Raw genomic sequence first — 23718 nt, forward strand, 5'->3', positions numbered from 1 at the left:
TGTCCACAATATTCAGGGGTCAATGAACTATGTATATATGTGGTTAATACTGTCAGGATCTGGCCAGCACATTCTCCTGACAGTCATCTTGTAGTGCCCTAGGTACAGTGCTGTCTTTGACAGGGCCATGTGCAGATAACTCCAGTGCCAACTGTTATGCATGTCAGTGACACTCACTGCTCTGCCACTGACATACCTGGAAGTCACAGTGCTATGTGGAATATACTACAGATATAAGGGACATCTTGAAGGATGTGTAGCTTAGGTGCTAAGACTTTTGTGAATATAAGTGCTTTTTGGTAATGTTGCCAGTGGTTATTCTCAATAATCCTTTTTTCTTATGTTTGCTTTTACATATAATGGACATGTCTGCACAGTAGAATGCACTCTAAACCCACACCCATAACTCCCAACCTTGGACAGCAAGATGTCTGGACAAAGGCAGAATGATAGGCATGTTCTGTCAATATTGCCCTTACACACTGAGAAAGTAGGTAGGGTAAGGGGTTTGAAGAAGTGGAAATTTTCTGAAGTTTATGTAGTCTGAACCAGTAATGTCATTGTCAGAGTCTGCAGAGATACTGAACGGGAGGGACTGTGACCACCATGACCAGCTGTGGGGAAAGACAACATATGTAAATTAATACCTGCACTATACATTTTGCTTCTACAGACACACACACACACACACACACACACACACACACACACACACACACACACACACATGCATGCGCACACGCACACATGAGTGCACACGTGTGCACACACATGCACACACATACAGTTAAGGTGGCAGACAGGCATTACACACCCCTCACAATAGCCAACTGGTAACATTCACAACACAGTCAGACCATCATGCAGTGCAGCTCTTTCCACTTCCTGTTACAACTTATATACACCTCTGTGATATTTGAGTAGTGTTTGTAGGTAATGGGCCTTCATGCAGCACACACTGCACCCATGTAAACATATTTGCTGTTTACCTGTATAACACAGTGGCAACCCTTACAGAACATACCTCTCAACTGTGTAGAGTGCCGCTGAATGCATACATTTGTGGCTCATATTTCTGGTCTGTTTGTCATAAATCCTGTATTTGTTTGACACATTACTGGGATGATATGAGGACTGATGTCACTATTTAATTACATATTTCGAGTCTCACACTTCAAAACCTGCAGTACAGGTATGTTAGAACAGAACCAATTACACTAACAACCTTCTAAGCTTATAACGGACATTTATAAATGTAGACAACCCTGTTAACATGCCAGGTTTGCCTGATATATAACGTGAGACCACAGAAATCATGTGATAACATTTCTCAACTTTAATGTGACCTATAACCTGTGCAATCCAATTGAACAAACACATTGGTTAGGGGTAACATGTAAAAGTTGAAATACATACAATAGGATGTTGCATGACTGTGCACACCCTTAAACTAATACTTTGTTAAAGCACCTTTTGATTTCATAACACAGTCAGTCCTCCTGGGAAGGTGTGTATCAGCATGGCACATCTCAGCTTAGCAATATTTGTACACTCTCCCTTGCAGAAGGCCTTCAACTCTGTCAGATTGCGAGGGCATCACTTCTGCACAGGCCTCTTCAGGGCACCCCACAGATTCTCTATTGGATGTATATGTGGACAGTGTCTGTGCCCTTTCAAAATGTTAATTGTTCTCTGGTGAAGACATTCTTTTATGGATTTTGATGTATGGTATGGGTCAGTATTGTGTGGAAAAGTGTAAGTCCTCTCCATCGACAGCTTTCTAGCAGATACATGATGATTTTGGGCCAAAAGGGACTGGTATTTTAAACTTTTCCTAATCCCCTCCACCTTGGCTACAGGCCCACTTCCAGTTTATGAACAGCAACCCCAAAGCAGGACACTGTACGCCGGCTGATGTTGCATGGCACCTGGAAGACATAAACAGGAAAACACATCATAGGACTTCAGACATTGCCCAGAGTTATTTACAGAGCCAGCACATCAATATTGCCTATCATTAGCCACCACTTGCAACCACATCATTCTTCTGTCATCTGTCAGCACAGTATGAACCTGCATTGCACTCCTGGTCCTGATGTGTCATGTTCCCCCAGTGAGGGGCAGTACATTGCATAAACCAGCATTCATCATTCACGTCTGTGTAGAGGGATGACAGTGGCCATCTTCCTTGCAGATGGGATGTCAGTGGTGCTCAGGATTTGCTTGCATACAGTGTGCAATGGAACTGGAACATATGCCTGAGTTAATGTAGGAGGCAGACAGGAATGTTCTCAGGTCCCATGGAGACATGCATTTGTTGACTTTGATTAGGCAGTATGCACCTGCTCCCTGATTATGAGGGGAGGAGTGCGGGTGCTGTGCATATCCACCTACACTGATGGTGAGCCAGGGGGTGATGTTTCCCCTAAACCTGTCTGCAGCAGGTTGCCTATAGCTATGGTGTGTGTGTATGTGGTGTGATTGACCACCATTACAAGGTGGGTTGTGTTGTTGCATCTGAGATTGCAGACATATGTAAAGATGGCCTTGTGATTGCCCTTGGTGGATGTGTCCAATTTGTACCCATAGTTAGCCTTACAGTAATCCACTTGGGACCTTATATGCTCATTCAGACAAAGGTTGACTTGCTGCCAAGTTGGTGCCTGCTCCTTCTCTGACCTGTACAGCCGACATAGTGACCAATTATGTGGTTTGTGTATTGCTGCTGTCCAGCAAAAGGGATTACTGTACTTTGGTGGGGACAGGTTTTACAGGTAAGGTATTGCTGTGTCCATACAGCTATGTTGGTGGTCATATGGCTGTTTGCAGTAGGCATGGACACAAGCTCATAACACAGTTGGACACCTCTGAAATTTCATCCTTATAATCATGGTTATTCTAGTACCCATGCCTGTGTCAGGGCAATGCAACAACCAGTAGCTGTAGAAATCTAACCCTGGTGGATGCACAGAAACTGAAATTACACATGTACAACATGTACATCTTATTTACCTGACATTTTGCATCCCATGTCTGTTGTTATGAGGCAGCCAGGTCCACCTACTCATACATAGATGTGTACAGGTAATACCTGATATACATTTCTGTTCTATGTCAGTATGGCACACTGTACTTACACTCTTGCTGCTTAGTTATTCCTGTCAACCTGATAGAGCAGGACATCTGGAGGACGCCACACATACATGGGGGGAAATGGGCCAAAATTAGTGGCACTTTCTTAATATTGCTGTAACACACAATTCATTTGATAGCACAGTAGCCTTTGCCTTCACAGACATACCCTGGAGGATGTCTGATGCTCATATGGCAGGAAGAGAGGAGAAAGGCTAGGTGTGTGTTAGTGAGGGTAGAAACTTTTAATGTTGACAGTATGACTGGTATTGGGACAGAGCTAGCTGATATGATGGACAGAAGGAAGGTTGATATATTGTGTGTGCAAGAGACCAGATGGAAGTGGTGTAAGGCTAGGTGTTTTGGAGTTGGGTTCAAATAGTTCTATCATGGTGTGGATGGGAGGAGAAATGGTGTAGGGGTTATCCTGAAGGAACAGGATGGTGGGGTGTTTTTGGAGGTGAAATAGTGTCAGATAGAGTAATGTTAATGAAGCTGGACATTGATGGTGTAATGACTGTTAATGCATATGCTCTGATAGTTGTGTGTGTGATGGATGAGACAGAAAAACCTTGGAGTGAGTTGGATGATGTGGTGATGACTGTACCCAAGGGTGAGAGAGTGGTAACTGGAGCAGCTTCCAATGGGCATGTTGGTGAAGGGAACAGAAAGGATGTGGGCATGATGGGTAGGTATGGTGTTAAGCAAAGGAATGCAGAAGGTGAGATGGTGGCTGTTATGAATACATATTTAACAAGACAGAGGAGCATAGGGTGACATACAACAGTGGAGGAAGATGCACACAGGTGGATTATCTCCTGTGCAGGAGGGACTGTTTGAAGGAGATTGGAAAGTGTAAATTGGTAATGGGGAAAGTGTAGTTAGTCAGAATGGAATGTTGGTCTGTGGGATGACACTGATCAAGAAGAGGAGGAGGAGTGTGAGGGCAGCACCCAGGATCAAATGGTAGAAAACTGAAAAAGGGTGACTGTGAGGTTAAGTAAAGGGAAGAGTTAAGACAAGCAGTAGGTGGCAGTAAAGAGTTACCAAATATTTGGGTAATTACAGCACAGCTAGCAAGGGAGATGACTAGAAACGTGCTTGGTGTGACATCTGGACAAGGAAGGAGGACAAGGGGACCTGCTGGTGGAATGAGGAAGTACAGGGGAGTATACAGAGAAAGAGGTTGGTGAAGAAGAAGTAGGATTGTCAGAGAGATGAAAAAAGTAAACAGGAGTATAAAGAGATGAGGTGCATGGCAAAGAGATGTGGCAAAGGCTAAGGATGAGGTATATGAAGGGTTGTATGAAAGGTTGGACACTAAGGATGGAGAATAGGACCTGTGCCAATTGGCTAGACAGAGGGACCGAGCTAGTAAAGATGTGCAGCAGGTAAGGCTGATAAAGGATAATGAGGGAAACATACTCATAAGCAAGAAGAGTGCCCGGAGCAGATGGAAAGAGGACTTTGGGGGGCTGTTGAATGAAGAGAATGAGAGAGAGTAGGTTGGGTGATGTGGGTATGGTGAATCAGGAAGTGCAACAGATTAGCAAGGAGGAAGTGAGGATAGCTATGAAGAGGACTAAGAATGGAAAGGTTGTTGGTCTAGATGACGTACCTGTGGAAGCACAAGGTGTTTAGGAGAAATAGCAGTGATCTTTTTAACCAGATTGTTTAATTTAATCTTGGAAAGTGATAGGGTGAGTTAGGGATGGAGAATAAGTTTTTGATTACCAATTATAAGAATAAGCGTGATGTGGGAAGCTGTAGTAACTACAGAGGGATAACAGTGAATGATGAAGTTATGGCAAGGATAGTGGAAGCTAAGTTAAGAAGGGAGGTAAGGATTTGTGATCAGCAGTATGGTTTCATGCCAGGAAAGAGCAGTACAGATGCAATGTTTGCTCTGAAAGTGTTGATGGAGAGGTACAGAAAAGGTCAGAAGGAGTTGCGTTGTGTCTTTGTGGACTTAGAGAAATCATATGACAGGGTGCCTAGAGAGGAGTTGTGGTATTGTATGAGGAAGTCAGGAGTGGCAGAGGAATCTACAAGAGTGAAACAGGATATGTACAAGGGTAGTGTGACAGTGGTGAGCTCTGCAGTGGGAGTGACAGGTGTGTTTGTGGTGGAGGTGGGATGACATCAGGGTTCAGTTCTGAGCCCTTTCTTATATGCATTGGTGATGGATAGGTTGACAGACAAGTTCAGACAGAAGTCCCATTGACTGTGATGTTTGCAGGTGACATTGTGATCTGTAGTGAGAGTAGGGAACAAGTTGAGGAGACCCTGAAGAGGTGGAGATATGCTCTACAGAGGGGAGGACTGATTGTATGAGCTCAGTATATCACATGCAGTTCAAGACACACATCTGCAACAGTATTTCACTATGCAAATATCCTGTATAGGTCTCTCACATTTCTGTGACAGACATGTATATCATAGATGTATTCACAATTAACATATGGATATCTACGACATCACAGTAGCTGGCCTAGCAGTGTCACAGTCAGTATTGTTTAACACACACTCCAGTAGTATTCATATTAGAGACATCCTTTTGTGGGGTGACTCAGGGGCCTGAGCTGTAATCTATGTCACTGCAGACAGACCCAGTTGCTAGGGCCATAGGTTCTGGTCAGCAATATATCAGTACAGCAAGTCTTGTTAAGACATATTTATTGAACTTCATATTTCTCATTATTACATACCCCCTACTGCATTCTATTACATGCTTACTTGTTTGCTCTCTCTCTCTCACTCTCTCTCTCTCTCTCTCTCTTGCATAGGCAGCTCTCTCTCTCTCTCTCTTGCATAGGCAGCAGCTTTTAAGTCTGACAGTGTTATGTGGTGAGCATAACTCTCAACTGTAGGGGTATGCGCAGAATGGCCAGATTTTGGACTCTCATGTTTGGTGTGTTCCTCAGACATATTTTGTCTTTGGAAAATCAGTGGCATACTGTGAGGAATGCAGTCAGTAAATGGTATCATCTATTTGTGTTTCTGACTTCATATCCCTCAGAAAAGATATGTTACAACAAACCCTGTTACTAACAGAAATATTTCACATATGCCCCTGTTTTTGGGCCTCTTTCAACCAAGTATGTCAGGCTTTGTCCAGATGTCATGCAGTAAGAGTGTGATAGGTAGGGTATATCATTATTCTGTGCCTTCATTCCTGATACCATCCCAATGATGTATCAGACTGCCAGACATGTTATGTGCAAAAGGCCTTATATAAGAGGACAAAGCCTGGACATGCTGTGGGACTCTGAGCATTTGAGAGGTCTGTGTATTTCTGTTGATTGTTGACAGACTGCCAGGACTGTGTAGCAGTGTAGTGTCAGTGTTATTTGGCCTGCGTAGGGAGGGGGGTAGATGTATGTGATATGGTGCCTTTTCTATCTGCCAGTGCATGCTGCTCCAGTTTCTGGTGATCTATCGGCTGTATATGTTTGTAGGGGTAGAATGAGACATGTCCCATACCAAGGTCAGGCGTGAATTTGGCCAGTATATGTAGGGGGAGTGTGTGAGTTGCAAACATGTTGAGATGTTTTGGTTCACACATTCATTATACTGTACTGTTCCTTTGGCTTACTGGTATGTCACTGTGAGGTGGAATTGGTTGTGGGTATGCACTTTCACACTGGTGTCTGTTTTTTAGTGCTGTTACATCCCTGTAGTGTATGATATATTTGCCAATACATGTGTAATCCCCCCTAGTGGATTTGGGTTAGTGTTGTGTCAGTCTGACTGTAGTTTGACGGTGCTTGGTAACATGCTTAACATCTAAGTGTAGTTTCCCTAATGTGATGTTATGTCCAGATACTTGTAGGATATACTGTTGCCTAGCCCCCATAAATGTTGTGTATTTCTGACACATCAGTGGGATGATGTGAGGATTTCAGTCACTAACTAGTGAGAAGTAATTGAGTGTTGGACTTGTGCTATTTCAGTCAATATATGTTAGGACAGAAAGGCATGTGTTGCTGCAGCAACTGTGTCAGCTCATCTACTACAGTATTTCAGATATGTCCCTATTTTCATGGCTTTCTCCTTCAACTTTGTCAGGCTTGGTCCAGATTCATTGCACTAAGGTGTTCTGAGCCTACCTCTCGACTGGCTAGATTGTTGCAGAATGTCCAGGTTTATTTCTCATATATCTGGTCTGTTTCACAGATTCATTATTTTTATATCCCTGGTAAATCACTGTGATGATCTGAGGATTTCTGACAGTAGATGATGACATAGATCTCAGTTTCAAAACTCACTTCCTTCAGAACATGTATGCTGAAAAAAAACCTTGTCACACTGGCAACATTCTATATTTATAAGAGCAATACTTAAAATATATGTCCCTAGATTTGGCAAATTGTCCCCCATTTGGACATTTTGGACAGCCTTTGGCCAGATTTCTTGCATTAAGAGGTTGAGAGGTATGGTTCTGAGGTATGACTCCATTACATGTTATGAGTATATATATATATATATATATATATATATATATATATATATATATATATATATATATATATATATATATATATATATATATATATATATATATATATATAGATATATATATGGGATCCGTACAGATCCCCGAATGCACTTTCAACCAAAGCAGAAATCATTGAGCATACTTAACCGAAAGTGCTGTCCACCGAAGCAGCACTTTTGGCTAAGTATGCTCATTGTGCCAGTCATGCGGATAAGGGAAAATTCCCTTTTCCCCATTGTAGTGCGACCCCGGAGTGAGAATATTAAAGTAGGGGGTGCGGGGGTGCAGGGGGGCTTGCCCCCTGCATAGAAGTAAGTTTAATGTTGTTTTTTTTTTTTAAACATACTTTACCATAAGCACTTTTTTGGTATTGGGAGCCTTGATATTGGCCCTGCAGCAGTCTCTCTTCATGTTTTTTTACTAGGAGTCCAGCCATGACCCTGGACTCCCAAATGCTCCAGCTTTGCATACGGAACTGCACTTCCTCTCCAATGCCAGCCATTGTATCTGCACAGATGGACTATAACAGATTATGGCTGTATTCCCACCTGCCTTATTTAAATAGTGCTATACTCCCACCCTTTGCTGTCATTGGACCATTTTGAAAATGTTAAGCTCCGCTAAGCAGTGTAGAAATCCGCTAAGCCAGTTTTAACACTGTTTAAAGGAGAAGTTGTTGAGCACTGTTTACGTGTGCACAAATCCACTTAGCTGAGCTACCTGCTGCTTAGCATTCATTCTTAGCAATGGTTACACTTGCTAAGCATAGCTGAGCATTGCTAAACCATTGTTCACTTTTAATTTTTTTAATATATCAGAGGAATGCTTTCATTTATTAAGTGTATATCATATACATTACATGACATCCCTCTTTGTGCTTTCCTTACATTGGCAAGGGATGTGACGATACTGTATGGGGCATGTGTGTGCACATGGGTAGTTTCACATATTATATACACTCACACTTACATTGTACACCAGCTATTCTACCCTGCTACATTATTTAAGTTTAATTTTAACAGTACTTTCCCATTGAAAAATAGCTTGCCTGTCTTGGTACTCAAACTGTAAACACCTGCATGTAAAGCCAGGACTCTAACCATTACACTATCTCAGCATGGACATTTCACCTATATATTTGCATTTATCTCCTATGGAATATTTAAGCTATGGTAAGTGGAGGGCCATAACGTGCACACCATCTTAGCTATGATTAAACATTCCTTAGCCTAGAAAAAGAAAGTATATATTATTAATATATTATTATGTTATATAACTGAGTCTTTTGGTGTTCTGACAAGTCACTGAGGACTGCATTTGGGAAATAATGGCATTCACTTGGCTTTCAGGTTTCTAAACTTCAGGGACTTCTGCTAGTACATACCCTGTTTTCTATCAATTTTCTAAGTGTGTAAGGGCAATTTTTCAGATGTGTCCCTATTTTTATTGTTTTCCCCCCATTATTTGTGCTTTTGTCCACATGCACTGCTGTTTGGCATGCATTTGCATTCAGACTTCTACCCTTCGGTAATTCATGCTGATGTATGACATGTTTTCTATCAGCTTTCTAAGTTTAGTGGGCAATATGTGTGCTGTGCCCCTTTTCAGGGATTTATCCCCCATTATTTGTGGATTTGCACAAATTTCCTGCTTTAGCAGGTTGCAGGTGTTGTACAGCACTTTGGCAATGCAAGGGGTGTGTCACAGACCTTGTCACATACTCCCTGCATTGCTTTCTTGATGCCACGTTTATTTCAGTGTCCACGGACATTGAAATGATCATTTATTTTATTTCAGTGTCCGCAGACACAGAAATACTGGCATAATATTAGAGTAAATCTCTAATATTATACCAGATCAATTTAGACAGTACTGTATGGCACTTTTTGAGTGCAGGGGACATGTTCAATGTCCGTGCACTACTTGGACATGCTACCTGCACTCGTTCATGGTTCGTGTCTGTATTGGCAGAACAGCAGCGCACCTTCATAAATATGCAAGGTGAGCTGCTGTGGTATATGGACACAAACCACTCCATGCAAGAACAGTGCTACTCTTGCATGGAGTTTATTGAATCTAGGGGTTTATCTATCAGCTCTTGAGTATCACATCAAATGAAGATATAGCAAATCTGGATATTGATTCATCAAAGTTGAGTGACCTTTGAAGAATTGTCAGGCTATATTGGACCATTTATGACCCATCAGATGTTAAGGAAACCCTAGTTAAAAGTAAGCTGTAAATTATGCAAGCTACAAACTAAAATATGCCTAGTCAGCATTTGTTAACGACAGTAATGTTATTCAGTAGCATTGAAAAAAGGTGAGCATCAGGGCTTAAAAATTAGAACTGTGCAAAAAAGTGTAATTAATATGAAAACATACTAAACTAAGGACTGTGTTAAACCAGACAATCAATAGCCACTGTCACAAAAGAAAATAAATAAATAAGTACATAAATAAACAAACAAATACATAAATAAAAAAGGTCTAACTCCCTTATAAGAGTCTACAGGCTAAATTCAGCACTAAGTCATGATCTAAATATGACCATACTGCCTTCAGAAAAGCCAGCCTTATTTCCAGTGAATGTCCAGTAGGATAACTTTGTCAGTAAAATTCTTTCTATGGTATTTTTTCTAAAAAGTTTTTATTGGCAACTGTTTTTAAATTGCAAAATGCAAGCAAATAAGTAATAACACCACAATATAAAAGTGCAGTCCGGGTCTGAACTGTCTGCAAACAGCTAAAGTTAACTTTGAGTATGTGTCTACCTGTTTGAGCCAATATTCATTTTCCCCTGGAGAGCACTCTTCTTTGGCTTGTAAGCAGCCCCCCCCCCCCCACACACACACACACACTCACTCATCTTCCACTTTCTCTCTTATTCCCTTCTATTAGCAAATAGTATCCATAACTGATCAATACTGTGTGTTTGTTAATTTAAACCGAGACCACAGTAGCCTACTGATACAAGGTTATCCTGTTTTTCCACCTGAGAAATGGTTAAGAAATTACTTACAGTTTCAGAGCAGTCCTTGGTCAATTGTGATTGTTTCTTAAACACAAACTTGTCTTTGTTTTGGCTCATTAGCAGCAGTACAAAGAACTGCCTGCTCACACCCTTGTTCGCCCCTCCCCCTTCCCTGTTTATTACCTTAAGACGATCCCAAAGTTAATAAATATTACCTGTGGCAGGCACCATTTTTAAAACTACAACCACCCTTGTCACTATCATATATTCATTTATCAGTTAACTCTGTTACCTGATTGTTTCCAGCCCCTCATAAGAGCAACTAACAGGGTCTCTACCCGCTTCACTCCACACCCTGTCCCCTATTCCCTCCCGCCCCTCGTAGTCCCACCTTTATCACACTCACAAATCCCTCCCATTTTTCCAGTAGCCAACCACAGCACTAACCCAATGCTACCTCCTCCATCTTCCCACTACTATCACACCTCCTCAATTAACATGTACAAGCATACCTTACCTATGCTCACGGCATGCACTCTCCTTGCATATCTTACATCCTACCAAAGCTCCATCATTCCCCCACTCAACCACTACCACTGTACTACTACTCACACCACCACTCATGTCTCACCCTCACTCTGCTCCCCTCCCACCAACTCAAGAAACATCCCTATGCACCCCCCACATATTCTACCAACTATATTACTCAAACATAAAGCATCCCTACAACTTAACACAGTAACCCTCCCACCATACCTATTACCCAAAGAGCACAATCATAAAGTTTCCCTTATAAACAAACACATTCAAAAACTGAGAAAACTAATAACCTCATGCATATCTAAACTAGCCCTAAGTGGAGATATCCACCCCATCTCTGGCCCTACTATCTCCAACCCCAATCCTCATAATCAGACTAGAAACCACAACTTCTCCCATATTACAGCCAATAGAAAGCCAAGTGACTTCCTTCTACTAAGCCTAAATATTAGAAGTATATCCAACAAAGTCCATGAACTCCATGCCACCTTAGACGTGTACTCCCCAGATATAGTCATCCTGACAGAAACCTGGCTAAAACCTCACATTACCAGTGAGCAAATACTCCCTACAGGTTATGGCATACTAAGAGTAGACCGGCTAAATAAGAAAGGAGGTGGTGTAGCTATAATATTTAAACAGCATCTAAACATTCAGATCTTAAAATCATCAGCTCCACAAATAGGCAATGAAGAAATAATATATACCAACCTCAAAATAAACCAAAACAAAACTATCAACATAATTGGATGCTACTTCCCACCTGGCCAAAACATCCCTCCACTAGAAAACCTCCTCAGCTGGTCTACCCACCATCTCCCCCAAGAAACTATAATTTTAGGTGATTTCAATATTGACTGGCAATCCTGTTCTGGCAACTAGCCAACCCATCATGTAAACCTTCATGGCTTCACTCAACTAGTTCAGTCACCAACCAGAATAAATAAAAACTCCAGCAAGCACACTACCCTGGACTGGATACTGGTCAGTAAGAGCCCCCAGTCATATATAACAGGTTGCTTATCAGATAGCCTCAGTGATCACTCCCCAACATTTCTACTCAAAAAATACCTATACCAAGCTAAACCTGTCATCTACCGTCAAATACGTAAAAAACTAAACTTTAACCCACTCACATTCATCTCATCCCTCAAAGAATGTAACTGGCATCCTCTAAAGTACCTCAGTCTTGATGATGCAGTTGAATTTTTTAATACTACCTTCCTGAGTATCCTTAATTACCATGCCCCATAAGTCTTTCCAGAATCAAAGCACAACCCTCCCCATGGCTACAGAAAACCACTAAGTCAGAAATGAAAAACAGGGATAAAGCCTGGGAGCACTGGCACAAAACCAAAACCCCCTCAACTAGACAGAAATTCCTAGAGCTACGCAATAGAGTCAAAAAGCTGATAAAACAGGACAAATTTCAATACTACCAGTCTGCCCTAGACTCCTCTCAACACAGCCCCAAAACAATTCTGGTCCTCCATAAACTCTATCCTCCACCTAGGTAAAGTCAGTACCCCTCCTCCTAACATCCCTCACTCCTCAGAAAATATGGCTAGCTCATTCAACACACACCACACAAACCATACTATCACTAGCTAAACAACACAACCCCCCTCCCCTCCAACCCACATCTTCAACTAGTAATCTCCCCACTGCCTTCTCTTTTTCTCCTGTACCTACCTCCAACATAAAAAAACTCTTAACTAAACTTAAGCCCACCAGATTAGCAGCAGACAACCTCCCAAGTGAATACCTACAAATCACAGCTGATGCTCTGACCTACCCAGTATCCATCTTGATTAACTGATCTCTGTCAGAAAGTTACGTTCCCACACTGTGGAAAGTATCACATATAATTCCCCTCCACAAAGGTGGACAGAACTAACCAATTACCGCCCCATAGCTATTCTCTCTCCACTCTCCAAAATACTAGACAGATGCATACACTCTCAGGTTTCAGACTACCTCCTTACTAACAACCTCCTTTCCAATACTCAGCATGGTTTCCGACCAAACCATAGCACCACCACTGCCTTACTCTCCTTTACTAACACTATCCTTCAGCATAAAAACAATGGCTATCTCTCCTCTGCTACTTTCCTAGACCTATCTAAAGCATTTGACATGGTCCCACACAAACAACTTATCTCTGTCCTCAATAACCTATCCTTCTCACAATCAGTCACCAACTGGTTTCAGAGTTACCAGTCTGACCACCAACAATCCGTTGTATGACAGAATGACATATCTCCCTAGAATGACATATCTCCCCAGAATGACATATCTCCCCAAGGAACTTGATTAAAGTGTAGCTATCATTCTAAGTCTTTTGGATTAAGCACTTGGGCTTCAGACCAGTTGTTTTACATTAGGAAGGTTTGTGGCCTGCACTGTGGTGGCAGGACAGGTAGCTTACATCCTTCTAAGTTGGGAACTGCTGATTGAGGGCTCAGTGTCTGTTATTCTAAAAGTGTATTAGTTCTGGTTTAAGCACTTAGGCTTCAGGGCAGTTATTTTACATTAAGAAGGTTCGTGGTCTGCACTCTTGTGGGAGGAGAGGCTAGACTCTGCCCTTCTGAGCTGGGAATTTCGGGTTAAAGGCTTATAGTGCCTGCATATTTGAACTGTTTCTTACTGAAATTGGTACACCTTGTTTGCTGTAGCATAGACTAGATCCAGGCCTGCTGAATCTAGCTTTGTGTGTATGCTTGTTGTTTGTTTGCTTGTTATTTCCCTGAAACACTAATTCCACCTAAAACGCGGCTTTTCAGCGCTTCTGTGGATCCCTAGTGATATCTGCATTGCTTACTGTACTTATTTCCTTGTTTCCCTTGAAAGAAAGTTACTGTTTGTCGTTTTTGCATTTAAGTTACCTGTAACACATTGCATTTAAGTTACCTGGCACTTGCTCACTAAGTCAGCACTAAAAATTAAAAGCACTACACCCTCACAAATTCCCTTGAGTACCATGTTCCCCATTGGCCCTTTTTTCAATTATAAAGGAATTCCCAATACTATTCTAGCATGCCCAAAGGTCAGTTGTCAATCTCCTCTCGGTCCAGCTGGTGAATCTGGGAATCTTGAGGCAATGTTACAACTGCCTCATGTACACAGACAACCCTCTCCTCCTCCCAACAAATTCCAACACATGTGAGAGATGCAACCATATAGCCAAACTGGAGGCTAAGCTCTCTCAACTCAGTACTGGCGTAACCAGTCAGGAGGAGAAGGAAACCACACTCACTACAATTCCAGTCTCACATAGACCTACCATGACAGCAAACCAAACACATAAACACACAAAAACATACTCGGAGGATCTAAATAAAAATCTGCCTAAGCAGCAGAGACCTCCAAAGCAGACACCCAAGCAACCGCTGCCCCAAAACAAAACACGTGCAACACATAGTTCACAAAGCCAGTGTGCCGAACAGTCACAGCCCTTAAGGCTAAACAACACACCTGATACACTTGTAATAGGTGACTCTATCGTCAGGCACACTGACGTCCCGCTCACCAGGCTGAACAAGGAGAAGGTCACGGTGAGCTGCCTGTCGGGCACTAGGATTTGCCACATAACACAAGCACTCAGGTCACTCCAAGGCAAGTACAAATATGACTCCGTCATTGTCCATGCTGGTGTGAATGACCTGAGACGTACCTCCCTGGACTACATGAAAAGAAACATAGAGGAGCTCTCTGAGCATGTAGCCCAGGCCGGTATGACCCTGACCTTGAGTAGCATCTTACCCTCACCAAGAATGATGCCACAATATGAAGACAAGGTGATCAATTTCAACAATTGGCTTAAGTATTGGTGTCATTCAAAGGGGATCCAATGCCTGTCAGCCTGGGATGACATGCTCGACAAGCCACGATGCTTCACTAGGGACGGCGTGCACCTGTCATCCCTGGGCTTTCGTATATTGGCAAAGGCTCTTGCTACCCCCATAGTGCCTTTTTTAGGCAAGGCTCAAAAGACAAACCCACCTCCATAGGTATCACAAGGGATAAGAAACTAAGAGTAATGCTACTCAATGCCAGAAGTCTAAACCTCAAGATGCACACACTCGAAACTCTCCTTAGCATGGAGAAAATTGATATCTGTGCAGTAACAGAAACCTGGTTCAAGGCTCCCGAGAGCACCCCAGCACTACCAGGTTATACCTCATACCATGCTTTTCGGCCCCAAAACTTGGACTGAACCACAAAAGGAGGGGGAGTATCAATATTCGTCAAAGATACCCACACCTCCAGGTTGGTGGCACAGCACGAAGCATCAGAGACTATCCATGTGCAACTAACAGTGGGTAAAACTGCCTTCCAGTTTATAGCCTGCTACAGACCACCCTCCCAAACCCAGGAACCCTACTTGGCCTTCCTGAGAACACTGGAAAATATGAAGTTCTCTCCAAACACCATTATATTGGGTGACTTCAACTACCCAAACATAGACTGGGAGCATTACTCTAGCTCCAACACCTAGCCCAAAGGTTCCTAGAATTTATAAACTCAAATGCTATGGAACAACTTGTTACCACTTCCACAAGAGGGGAAAACATACTGGACCTGATCATCACCAACATGAGGACTCTATGCTCCAGACCAGAAGTGTATCCCTCACTGGTAAGATCAGACCATAAACTAATCTCACTGGATATTCACATCCCGACCCCACCCCCTGCCCAGAAAACCACAGTGAAAAACTTCTCTAAAGCAAATTCCACACTCCTCAAAACCGAGGTAGAATCCTTCAAAGCCCCCGGGCCTGTGGAAAATATGACCCAGACCGCTGAATCCTTTAAAAGTGCATTCCATGAACACCTTCAGGAATGCATGGATCATGCAATCCCAAATAAAACCAAGACCCAATCCTCCAAAGGCAGACGTCCTGTCTGGTGGACCCCAGCCATAAACAAACTATACAATAGAAGGAGGAAGCTACTACATGATAGAGCAAAATCCCAAAAAGGGAAGGCATATCTGATCAGTATTAGCAAAAAACTACGGGCACTCATAAAATCGTCTAAGGCCAGCTTCAAGAGAAAAATTGCACAGGACGCTAAGGATAATCACAAGGCTTTCTTTAGTTATGTTAGGAACCTGGGTGGGAATTCCCAGATATGCTCAGAATTAGTCCAAAATGACAAAAAATACACCGAACCCACAGACATTGCCAACATCCTAGCTGACAGGTTCAGCGCAAACTTCTCCTCCCCTCCCCACCAAAAGGGCAAATATATATCCCAGTAGAGTGCTGCCCCCCTGATATCTCAGATACTCAGGTAAGAGCTGCCCTCTCCAAAGCAAAAAACACAGCATCAATGGGACCAGACAGTGTCCCGGGCTGCGTCCTACATGAACTCCAAGAAGAGCTAAACCCAAACATAACACTACTGTTCAATCTCAGCCTTACTACAGGATATGTACCCAAAGAGTGGCGTACAGCAACAGTGGTCCCTCTCCACAAAGGTGGTGCCTCAACGGATCCTGGAAACTATCGCCACATAAGCCTGACTAGCATGGTCTGCAAAGCTATGGAAAGGATCATCATGGACCTCATAAATAAAGATATTGGGGACCTACAGACACTGGATCCTACCCAGTTCAGCTTTGTTAAGGGCAGATCCTGCCTCTTAAACCTGGTCAATTTCTTTGAAACAGTCACCAAGGCCATTGCCGAGGGGAAGGTGGTCCACACAGCCTACCTGGACCTCACAAAAGCCTTCGATACAATACCCCACTCAGGCATTATAGATAAGCTCACCAGCTTAAATATAAACCCCTATGTCACTAGATGAGTTTCACACTGGCTCAAGGACAGAACCTACATGGTTAGAATTGCTGGAGCCATGTCATACTCCAAACCAGTTACAAGTGGCATCCCACAAGGCTCAGTCCTGGGACCTCTCTTGTTCGGTATATATTTCTCGGAGGTACAGGCCAACACGGATGGACTGTGGCTGACCAAGTTCGCAGATGACTGCAAACTGGGTGCCATAATCGACTCTCCAGCCGACACAAGCATCCTCCAAAAGGGCCTCATAGAAACAGACAACTGGTGCCAGAGCCATGGCCTCAAGCTAAATGCCAAAAAGTGTATAGTCATCCCCTTTGGCAAAAACAAAGTGCCCACAAATTACCACATAGGTGGTAATCCATTAAGTACAGAAGAAGTAATTAGGGACCTGGGGACCCAAGTTGATAGCAATCTCTCATTTGACAACCACGTGGACAAAGTGGTTATAAAAACATTTTATATAGCCCACCTAATCATGAAGGGATTCACATCTAGATCAGGGGAGGTCATCGTGCCTCTTTACTCATCCTTCATCAGGCCCATAATTAAGTATAATGCCCCTGTTGGGATGTACCTTACCAGACACCTGCAGCAACTGGAAAGACCCCAAAATTACCTCACCAAGAGGATCAAAGGGCTCAGACAGATGCCATATGCTGCCCGGTTAAAGAAACTCCAGCTCTACTCAGTGGCATACCACCTGCTCAGAGGCGATCTGTGCCTGACGTATAAAGCCATGTCCAACCCGGAATTAATGGACATGCTGCACCTCTGAAAATCCAAATCCCATCGAGCTACGTGCTCGAGAGACTTGAACCTCAGCACTGAAATAAATAGGACATGCTGGAGGGACAGATTCATAACCCAGAGGCTCCCTTCACTCTGGAATAAAATCCCAGTCCAGGTTAGGCAGAGTACCTCATTGACTCTCTTCAAGAAGAATCTTGATGAGTGGATGGGAGATCGTAGGTTTACCCCGGGTATCACTTCTGTGTCACCGTTAGACAGAGGCACAGTATACTAACCTCGAAACAGGGCATAGCAAAATTAATTTAAAATGGGTGGTGAAAGCCAAACTCACTCTGGCTTGGCTTATAAATGCCCTAGGGCAGATAGCCTAGTACGAACCTATGAACCTATGAACCTATGAACTACCTGTCTCCATAGGGGTTCCCCAAGGATCCATCCTTGGACCCCTACTCTTCTCTGTTTTCACCAATAATCTAGCCTCTGCCACCAAACATGGCACACTCATACAATACGCAGATGACTCAACCATCATCTGCTCAGCCCAGTCCCTATCCAAACTTCAAAAAGTCACACAGGAAGCCTTTTCCTCTGTTGAAACTTGGTTATCTGATGCCCAGTTAATACTCAGCCCAAACAAAACTTAACTACTCAACTTCCAACCCTCCAAACATAGTCAAAACTACTCTCACTTTAACATCACAGCAAAAGACAACACCACTATATACCCAACTGAACACACCAAATTGCTAGGAGTGGAAATAGACAATAAACTAAAATTTGACATTCACATATCCTTGACCATAAAAAACGTCCACAAAAAACTAGGAGCACTATACAGAAATAAGCAACTTCTTACCAAAGCAGCAAAGATTTCAATAGCAAATTCCCATCTTATCTCCACCCTACTTTATGCCTGTCCAATATATACCAACCTAAGGCAATGCGATCTAAACAAGTTAGAGACCTGCTACAACAAAATCACCAAATTTGCCACAGGGGCATCCTACCGTAGTCACCACTGTCTCTCACTTGCTGAACTGGGCTGGCTTGAACTCCCTCACCTCCTTCAATGGTATCAACTCTTACTCGCCCACAAACTAGTAAATCATCCACTAAATGTCCCATCCCTCCAGAATCTACTCCAACCCTATCGCACCACCAGACGACTAAGATCCAGCAACAAAAATCACTTGCAGATCACTAAAGCCAATAACTCTGCTGGTGAAGCACTATTCTCTTGCACCATAGCCAAATTATGGAACTCCCTCCCACCCACAATTACCTGCATACCATCATGCACCCACTTCAAAACTTTACTAAAAGCGCACCTAAAAAAAAGCTGGCTATGCCCTTGCAACTCCCAATCTAATATCACCCTCCCCATCCAACCACTACCTTTCTTTCCACTCCACTAACTACCTTGATTATAGCAAGCTCAGATGCTCATAAGCCAGTACTTATTATACAGCAGGAACTTCTTGTAACATTTGTTAATGTCTGTTATGTACTTCACAGATAAAAATTCTAGTTGTCTACTAATGTACTATGTTCTTCATCTGTAAATATGTTGTAAGTAATTGCTATGTAAATTGTTAATCGCTATGTAATCCAATGTAACTACTGTCTATTTAAACTGTGGAGCTTTTCTCTGCTGAAAATGGATCTACGTCCAGTCGGACACTCCCGGTCAACAAATATAAATAAATAAATAAATAAATAAATAAATAAAAATAAAAACACTAATGTAAACAAGCTGCCAAAATATGAAACTATGTAACATGTCTATAAAAACAGAGTAAAGAAATATTCAGCTCATAAAATGAAAAGTTAAATTTTTGTTATGCTGGTTTTCACAAGAAACATTAGAATATTCAGACAGTTTTAAATATATCAGATATACAGAAGGGTAAGCAGTGTCCATGAATTATAGGAAAGATCCCACAATGTCTATATGTTTCAATGTAGATGAGATGTTCAGAAAACCACATAATAGTTTGAACATATAAAGAATTTTTTATTTTTTATGAAATCTGAATAGTACAATATACTGGGCTGAATTCATTTTTGTATAGCTAGACAGCCCTAACATGTTTTTTTTGCATGAAGATTTGAAGCATCATGTAGAGCTGTCACTATGGCCATTTTACACACTAATGAGACAGTTCAGGTGAGATGCATATGCTAACTAGCCATACGTTCTCATCCCTGAAACTGTCTGAGGGAAGGCGTCTATGTACTGAGTGACTCAGCCATGTAGATTAGCACATGGATAGCTTGCTCACTGTAGTAATGAATATGACCAAAAGGTTGTGTGAATCCATCCCAGTAAAGAAAAGTACTGGGGAGTTTAGTGGTAAGGCAGGGTTAGGAGTTATATACGTGCATGTAATCAAGGGGTTGCAATTGTGAGTTTATGTGTGGGAATGTGTCTGTCTGGGAAGTAACACTGGGGGTAGAGTTTATGCATGTGTGTTTATCGTGTATGAATCAGAGTAAATGTCATTGAGTAGGAAAAGGGCTATTGTGTTGTGTAAATGTGTAGGTCTGTGTGTGTGTGTGTGTGTGTGTGTGTGTGTGTGTGTGTGTGTGTGTGTGTGTGTGAGTGTGTGGTTGGCTAGCTGTGGATGTCATATAGGGTTGCCACCTTTTCAAATGGCTAAAGTGGGACATTTTTGGTACAAACATCAGATTTTACAGGCCGACACATACCCACGGTCAGTACAAAGGATAGAACTTAACTTTTTTGCCTAAATAAAAACTTATTCTTGTAGCATTTTAGTTGCTTATTCTGTTACTTATAACATTTAGGTATTTCAGATACAGAATAACTGTTTTATGCAACTAAATATAGGAAATAATTTTGTCCTAAAATGTCAGGACATTTGCCATTTTTACAATTTTTTGTCAGGACGCAACTGCCCAAAGAGGGACTGTCCCTCGCAAAGAGGGACAGGTGGTAACCCTAGTTTCACAAACATCTAATGAGCAGAGCCATCTATACTGGGTGGAGGGAACCACTGGCTACCTGGAACAGTACTATCATGCCTTAATATAATACAGGGATTGGGGGTTCAGGGAACTCTAGCCACCAGGGGTACAACTTACTTCTCTGCATTAAAGGCACTCAATAGAGTACAAGGGTTAACGGTTGGGGGTAACACTAGAAACAGTGGGTAAAACTTATTTTCTTGCCTTAGCACTTAAAACATTACAAGGATATACATAGATATATCTATATATATATATATATATATATGTATGTGTATATATATATATATATATATATATATATATATATATATATATGTATATATGTATATATATATATATATGTATGTATATATATATATATATATATATATATATATATACATACATATATATATATATATATATATATATATATATATATATATATATATATATATATATATATATATATATTTTTTATTTATTTTTTTTTTATTTTACATTTGTTGACCGGGCTAGTCTAACTGGATATATGTCCATTTTCAGTAGAGGCCCGGGGAGAAAAGCTCCAAGTTTTAATACATAGTAAAAAAATAAGTCTACATAAAAGCTAAGACAGTCAAATCAGTAAACAGAAAAAAACTAAAAAAGATAAAATATATACATTTTTTTTTTTTTTTTTAGATGAGCAGAAGAACAATATTTTAAAGGTAGCTTAGAATAAAAGAAGGATAACGTGAGAAAGAGGTGGGGTAAAGATAGGAAAGCTATCAGAGATATAATAGGATGAGTAGAGGATTGGATTATTTTCATGGGGCTAAACAAGTTACTTTTATGAAGGGGAGGCAAAACATACACATAAGAAGAGGGGAAAGAAAAGAAGTTTTTGAGTACTTGTTCAAAGGGTAAGTTTCCTGTCTTAAAGAGTAGCTGTGGAACTTTAGAAAACATTTATTGGATTATTGGGTAGAGAAAGGGGAGAGGGAAAGGGTGACAGGAGACAGAAAAGCAAGCTAGTCAGGGTTAATACAGGGGCAGAGCCATTTTTTATTTAGGTAAAATTTGAGATTCTTCTTGAAAATAGGAAGAGAAGTCAGGGATGTGATATCAGCGGGTAATTTGTTCCAGTGTTTCCCAACTGAGTTGGAGAATAAGCCATCTCCTGCAGAGTTATTAGGTGTAGTAATGTTGATCAGAAGTTTGTTAGAGGAGCGTAGATGTTTCAGGTTATAATAAGGGGTAATGAGGCTGGTGAGTATTGGAGTTTTGGTGGGTTGGTACAGGGTTTTGTGCGCTATTAGTAGTTGTTGAAGTTTAATCTGATTAGGAAGTTCGAGCCAGCCAAGTTGTCTTAGATTAATGCAGTGTTGGGTTCTAAAGGAGATCCGGTAGCAAATCTAGCAATGTTGTTGTAGGATATAACTAGTTTATTAAGGTTTTTTTTGACAGGTTGGTATAAATAGGACATGCATAGAGTAAAGTAAAGATTAGATGGGTCTTAGCTAGGGTAATTCTTTAAGAAATGGTTTAATTTTATATAGGGTTCCTATTTTTTTGTTCACACTTTTTATAGTAGAGTTAATGTGATTCTCAAAATTGAGTTTATTATCAATTGTAATTCCTAGTAGTTTTGTGGAGGTTTCGGGGGGAAATACTAGTATTGTTGTTCGAAGTGATTGAGAAATGTAGGGGGATTTGGTTACGTCTTGGGGAGAAGAGTAGAAGTTTTGTTTCCTTAGGGTTGAGTAGGGGGCAGCGTTGGGAAAACCAATGTTCAACTGTGTTAAAGGCTTTTTGTGTAAGAGACTGAAGTTCAGCATGAGAGGTAGCTGTGCAGATAATAGTGGAGTCATCTGCATATTGAATACAGTTAGAAAAAGGGATAGCTGATTGAAGGTCATTGATAAAGATGGAAAAAAGAAGTGGACCTAAGATGGAGCCTTGTGGAACACCTAGGGAAATAGGAAGGTGGTCAGATATTGAGTTTTTCCAGACTACTGCTTGTTGACGGTTTTCGAGGTAAGATTGAAACCAAGTTAAGCTGTTAGGATCCAGTGATAGAGAATTGAAAATGTGGAGGAGCATTTTGTGATTTACCATGTCAAAGGCTTTAGATAGGTCAATGAATAGTGCAGAAGAAAGATTGTTTAAGTTGCGGTTAATGTTAATAGTGTTTGTGAAGGAGAGCAGAGCAGTGGTGGTGCTGTGGGAAGGTCTGAAGCCATGTTGACAGCTAGCAAGTAGGTTGTTTTGGAGAAGATGAATTAGGAGTTGTTTATGGATACATTTTTCTAAGATTTTGGCAATAGGGGATAATAAAGCAATGGGACGATAGTTAGATAGATCAATAGAGTTTCCCCCTTTGTGTAGTGGGATGATGTGGGATATTTTCCAGATATCAGGGACAGTTCCTTCATTGATGGATCTATTTATCAAAATAGAGATCGTATAAGCTATACATATATATATATATATATATATATATATATATATATACACATAGATATATATAAACACACACACACACACACACACACACACACACACACACACACACACACACACACACACACACACACACGCACAAACACACACACACACACACACACACACACACACACACATATGTATGTGAGTGTATGTATATATGTGTATGTATATATATATATATATATATATATATATATATATATATATATATATATATATATATATATATATATATATATATATATATATATATATATATATCTATATATATATAAGTCAAAATAGTCAGTAAACCGGGGGATAAAAGCTCCGTAGTCACAAAAATAAACAGATAAAAATATATAGTACAAACCAACTACAGAGCTACCATGTTGCAGGTAAAGCAGCCAAACAAAGGATACTTCCAAATAACAATCAGGCAGAATGGTACTCAGCTTCAATCCAACTTTGACAGATTTTAAAGATCCACACAGGAGCACAAACCATGTAGCAGGTAAAGCAGCTAAATGAAGGATACTTCCAAGTAACAATCAGGCAGAATGGTACTCAGGTT

Source organism: Protopterus annectens, chromosome 7.part1 (assembly GCF_019279795.1).
Source record: "Protopterus annectens isolate FY-2018-M chromosome 7.part1, PAN1.0, whole genome shotgun sequence".
Classification (NCBI taxonomy): Eukaryota; Metazoa; Chordata; order Ceratodontiformes; family Protopteridae; genus Protopterus; species Protopterus annectens.